This window comes from Zingiber officinale, chromosome 9A (genome assembly GCF_018446385.1).
Source record: "Zingiber officinale cultivar Zhangliang chromosome 9A, Zo_v1.1, whole genome shotgun sequence".
Classification (NCBI taxonomy): Eukaryota; Viridiplantae; Streptophyta; class Magnoliopsida; order Zingiberales; family Zingiberaceae; genus Zingiber; species Zingiber officinale.
This window is the reverse complement of record NC_056002.1, coordinates 137,662,322-137,668,370: the sequence shown is the minus strand read 5'-3', so window position 1 is coordinate 137,668,370 and position 6,049 is coordinate 137,662,322. Positions and strand designations below refer to the sequence as shown.

Here is a 6,049-nt window from a genome sequence, read left to right as displayed (position 1 = left end):
CCGAGTGTGCTTTGCTGCTACACGTGCTAGCAGTTACTTCGACACATAACTGCCACAAGCTGTAGCAACTAACTGTCAATGTCGCTGCTATGGGTAGTAGTCTATTGGGAATGTTAGTTGCTACAACGATGAAGTAGGTCTTGCTTCAACAAATACCTTATTACTGTCCGCTGTAGCAATTAGGCAGTAGTTGCTGCTACACCTTCCTTTTTTTTTTTGGTTACCCTCGCAATTGCTAAAACGTTAAAGTCTAAGTCTATTTACCCTGTTGACAAAACTTGTGTGGACATATGACATCTACTAAACAGTAATAAGCTCGGGAGTAGGGGCCATCGCTTCGCCTCCTTGGAAACTAGTTATAATTATTTTTCTTTGGTTTGTGTTCATTGGATCTCTTCACCTCCTTTGAAAGTAGTTATATTTATTTTCCACGCCCTGCAATAGCAAAAATGCATTAAAGATCAACTTACATGGAAACCATAGTTAGCAGCAAAGATCATATTGCATGGAAAGAAAAACCAATAAAATACTAAAACTGTGGAAAAAAATGGAGCCTATTTGATGTCAAAAGCACCATCTTCAAAAACAAACCTTTATTTATTTATTTATTTTTTAAAAAAAATGTTCTATGAGAGGATTTTGTTTCATGCTCATGGATTAATTGGCATTTGGAATATCTAGAAGACATTGAAGTTATTCTTTGTTGACTGTTAAAATATCTGTGTAAATCCTATACCATAATAAAGGCCGTATATTCTGTCTACATATATAGGGAGAAACCTGTTTCCAATTCAGTGCAGTCTCTTTAAGGTAGTTTATGCTCTCTTCCTTTTTGGCTGCAAACAATTCCTTTGAAGGTTAAGAAAAAATATGAATCATAACTAAAAGAGTTGATTGGAAATTTTGATTCTTGCAAAGCCTATAAAATAAAAGTGCTTCTGCTTAATGAAAAAGACGCTATCTATTTACAATGTAAGATATAATACCTGTCACCAAGGTAAAATACGCCATTGTTTTTCATTATATCCCCATCTAGGGAGATAGCTCCATCACTTATATAAGGCATAGCACATTGCATACCAGATCTGGTTTTATACACTTGCAAGAGAGAAAATAAGCTATAAAAGAGAGTCTCACGAAGGCCAAGTCCATTAGGTGTGATGTAAGCCAAGTGCATACGGTCCAGATCAGTCATATTAACAGTAAAACCTATAAATTCAGGTGGAGTTTCCCCATTAGCTAGTCTTGGCTTCAGCAAAGCAAGTCTCCTCTGTAGATCCTCAGGTATAAATTCACCAACATAAGGTCTGGAAAAAGAGAAAAGGAAATCAAAATTCAAATCCTATGCAATACATTTTAACCAGGAAAAGGTGGTAGGGTATGATTAATTCAATTTATAAATACTTGCCTCAAATTCTCAATACAATAGACGAGATATCTTGCTTGTATATTTCGTGCAACAGAGAGACCAAGTCCATTAAGACCAGATCTTCTCTCTATCATGCCATCCTTATTATATTTCTCAAGAGCCATAACACCTTCATATGTCTTGCAAACTACAGCCATCATATTCTCCAAGCCTAAGTACTCTGATAAAATCCTGCAGAGAGTTACATAAGGAACATGCTATCAGAAATCTCTTGTAATATGCTCCCAGATGGCTAGTGGTCAGTCAACAAAATTAACCTGAGGATTGACTAAATCACTTGACCTGCTAAGGTTATCGTCATGCACTTTCCCAAGTGTTGCTACTACACCCAGCACATCCTTCGTCAATGGTAACTTTGCTGCTAGTGGACAATGATCAAGTTTTATAATACCAGCCACACTTCGATCTTGCTTAGTATGTTTTCAACAGTACGATTTTCAGATTTCTCAAGAGATACAATGCTGTTTTCAGTTTCCAGAGCTCTAGAATGATATTGGCCAAGTTCAACTGTGGAAAATTCCTTTATCAGGGCACAGGACTACAACAAAACATTATGCAACAGTATCAAAAAAGAACAATTCAACTATCAGAGTGCAATCATCAAAGAGAAGAAGTTTTATCGATGGACATAGAATAAGAAACATTGTTATTTTATTTGGTTCTGGTGCTAAAGGAAGATAGATATTCCACCTTGCAAATCTAGAATCGATTCATCAATTCCATCAATCTGAGCCTTGAGAAATTTCAGGTTGTCCTCATGATGTTTAATTTTCAGTCCCAGTTTTTGTAGCTCTTCTTCTAATTTCTGAAAGATTAAAGATAAGAATCATAATAGGGGTCCATAATCACATATAGTTCAAACAAAAAAAGTTTGAGAGTATTGAGAACTATCAGAGTTGATATATAGGCAGCGAACCAGAAAAAAATCAACATCTAGAAGAAGTATAAGAAGATATATTCAGAAACAAGCCCATATTATAATGCAAGTAGAACAAAACAACAATTCAAAGTTTAGACATTGCTAACCTGCGAATGGCTCATTATGGTGTCCATGTTTAGGAAATCATCTTCACGGATCTCTTTCTCCGGCATTGCATGAACCAACAAAGTTCCAGCAGCAGATCTCTCTTCTTGCGCTCAGAAAGAGCACCACCACTTATGAAAATAAAACGTAGTTCAAGAAAAGTTATAGCCCTAGACACAAATCGCGACGCTAAAGCATTCTATAAGTTTCATATGAGGCGGAAATCGTCAACCTGCGCTGCATCCCTAAAATTCACAAAACCTAAAATAATACGATGGGTTTGAACTTTCAGAAGGCGGAAGCAAGCAATGACCTCGGTTTCTTCCCGAAGGCGCAACGGTCGATCAAAAATCTTCCCTCATCAAATATCATGCTTCGTCCAGTAAGAACTAACGAGAAAGACGAAGACCGATCCGAGATTGCAGAAGAATCAACGGGAAGCGGGACAAAGGTAAAGAAGGGAAGCAAATTGGGGGTAACGATTCGGTGGGATCTGCTTACAGAAGATGATAGAAACTCGTCGTCCGAAGTGAGGAGGCAAAGGATTTGTTATTTATTTATTTAAAACGCGGCCATGTTTACCATGTTTAACATTTTTACTAAAGTAGGAAAAAAATAATATGGAATTAACTCCGCCCATGATGACCGGTCATGGCCGGTCCCAAGCCCGGATAAAAGAGGAGGGTTGCATTAGGTTGCTAGCCAACGTTAAATTATGGCAAATGTTTAATGAATGAATTCATTAAACTATTATGCTAATGTTAGGTTGTTCCCCGGAAGGAACGTATTGTAGGGTCCGACTGTAACGTCTTGGCAATGACCGCTACATCTTTAGAACTTGGGTGTTGTGATAAATATATAAGAGTTCGCGTTACAGGGTCCGACTGTAACGTCTCAGCAAGGACCGCTACATCTCTATGAGAACTTGGGTGTAGTGTTAAATAGGCAAGAGTTCTCACACCATAAGTTAGATAAGAACAAATATGATAAGAAAACTAATAATCTAAGATTTGGAACTTGGAACATGGAACATAGGAATTCTCACTGGTAAATCAATGGAGGTAGTAGATATGATGATTAGGAGAAAAATTAGTATTTTGTGTGTACAAGAGACAAAATGGACAGGTGAGAAGGCAAAGATGATAGAGAACTCGGGTTTTAAGTTATGATATACTGGAAAGAGTAAAGCAAGAAATGGAGTGGGTATTATTGTAGATAGTTTGTTAAAAGATAAAGTTGTAGAAGTAGTTAGAAAAGGAGATAGAATTATATCCCTTAAAATAATAGTGGCAAAATAAACTATGAACATAATTAGCATATATGCACTACAAGTAGGATTAGATGAAGCTACCAAATTAAGATTTTAGGAGGACTTAGATAAAATATTATAAAATATTCCATCAAATGAAATGATTTTAATAGGAGGTGATCTAAATGGATATGTCGGAGTGAAAAATGAGGAATATGAGAGAATACATGGGAGTTATGGATTTGGAACGAAGAATAAGGAAGGGAATAATGTGAAACCAGATTGTGTTGCCACTCTGTTCACTTCAATAGTTTACCTTTATTTTCATAGGAGGTGATCTTTATTTTCATAATCTGTTCAACCAGATTGTGTTGCCACTCTGTTCACTTCAATAGTTGACTTGCGAACTCCAGACAACATTATCTCTATAGCAAATTAAAACACTTCATTGTGTTTACTTGAAGTGTGTGAGAGGCTACTTTGCCTCCTCACACTGTGTGAAAGGTTGTTTTACCCACCAACTTCCTGAGATCAACAGAAGAATAATGTGAAATTTACTTTAAAACTGTCTTTTAGACTGAGAATGCTAAAGTATCTTAGGAATCTTGTCAAGGAGGTTCCATGGCATGCTTGTGATATGAAGTTGTTGCATGACGTCGTAAGCTATGTTGACAGATTACCATCCTTGTTTAAATTGAAGTTTGATTTTCTTGATGCAATATGGACTTTGAAGAGAGCACTCATGGGTGACATCCTTCTTTTTTTAAAAAAAAAAATATTAGCTTAACTTTATGTATGCATTGGCATGACATGGGATGACATTTTTTTTTAAAAAACCCCAACTTTATCATTATGTGAGATTTGAGTTTTTTAAACCAACTTTTTAAATCTGAGATTTCAAATCACCATAGTTATTTAATTATTTAATTGTCAGTATCTAAGGCTCTTTTATCATTATGTGATTGTAAATTTTCTTTGAATTATATTTTCTTATGAATATGATTAACTTTATCTATTTAACTTTTTGTTAATGACCCTTGTTCTCAGTTGTAGTTATAACTCATTTATTCATTGAGTATATCAATTTTTTTATAAAAAAACTACAATTCTTTTGATATTCTTGCAGATTCCCATCAACACCAAGTACTCGTCTGCCATCTACTAGACCCTGGATGCAAAATATCCTACAAGGAATATTAGAAGCTATGCTACACTGCACTTCTTTCAAGTAAATTGTAATGTTCCAACCCCGAAAATCAGATACATCTAATGGATCTCGTCGTAACCCAAAAAATCTATTTCCATCATCTGTTGATTTATTCTTATAGACTAGTCTAGTCTTTGATTTTTTTACTTTGTTTTCTCTTGCATCGTATGATTATATACAAATATCTACTTTGTAACTGAATTCTATCATTTTTGTATGAATTTAGCTTAGCTGATTAACTATTATTATGTCAAATTTGAATATAGACATATCAATTATCTTCGATTTTTTTTAATCATGTTGACAGTAGTACCATCATTTTAGGAATTATGTAAATAGAAAATAATAGTAGTTTAGGTTGATCATAATTTTGTTTCTATAGCAAGGTCAAATAAAAAGAATGATTTTGTAAATATAAAAAGAATGATTTTGTAAATAGGAAATTAAATATGATTTTTTTTATTTAAAAAAAAATAACGCTTTCAAAATATTATAAAAGTATTGTCTTTATCAAAAATAACAATATTTTTAAAGTGTTACAAAAATATTATCTTTACAAAAAAACGACAATACTTTTAAAGTATTATCTTTGAGTGAACTTTTAATAACAGTATTTTGAAACAAACAAATTTACTGGAGTTTCATTTAGAAACCCAATGGAAGACCAAAGCTAACAATTTCCATGAGGACCAGCATGGCTCGAGCAAACTAGTCCTAAATACGAAACATGAAAAGAAATCGTTTGGGATGGAGGTTTAGGGTACTTCTGGATTCAAATTGATGTCGAGCAGCTCAAAATGTAGATACAGAAACTCGAAAATGACATGAAGGAAATGAGGCATGAGAATGTTTATAAAGGAAGAGAACTGATGTAGATGTTAAGAAGACTCACTGAACAACTTGATGATATAAAATCCCATGTTACCAAAGCAGATGCAAATTTTGAGTGTTATCGAGAAGATGATTATTGTGCACTAACCTACCTTCAAGAGGTATGTTCAAAAACTATCGCTACCATTAATGCAACTTCCTAAGAAAAATATTCTTTTAGATTTTGACATTGTGCTCTTATTTGGGAAAATTTACATGCAGCCCTTAATCAGAAACAAAATTTTGCATGCAGTCCCCATTGATAAAAAT

General features: G+C 34.4%; 1 pseudogene; it reads right to left on the bottom strand.

Annotated features, from left to right (window-relative positions):
* Positions 1-961: 961 nt before the first annotated feature.
* LOC122019643 lies at positions 962-5,122 on the bottom strand (annotated as a pseudogene).
* Positions 5,123-6,049: the final 927 nt, after the last annotated feature.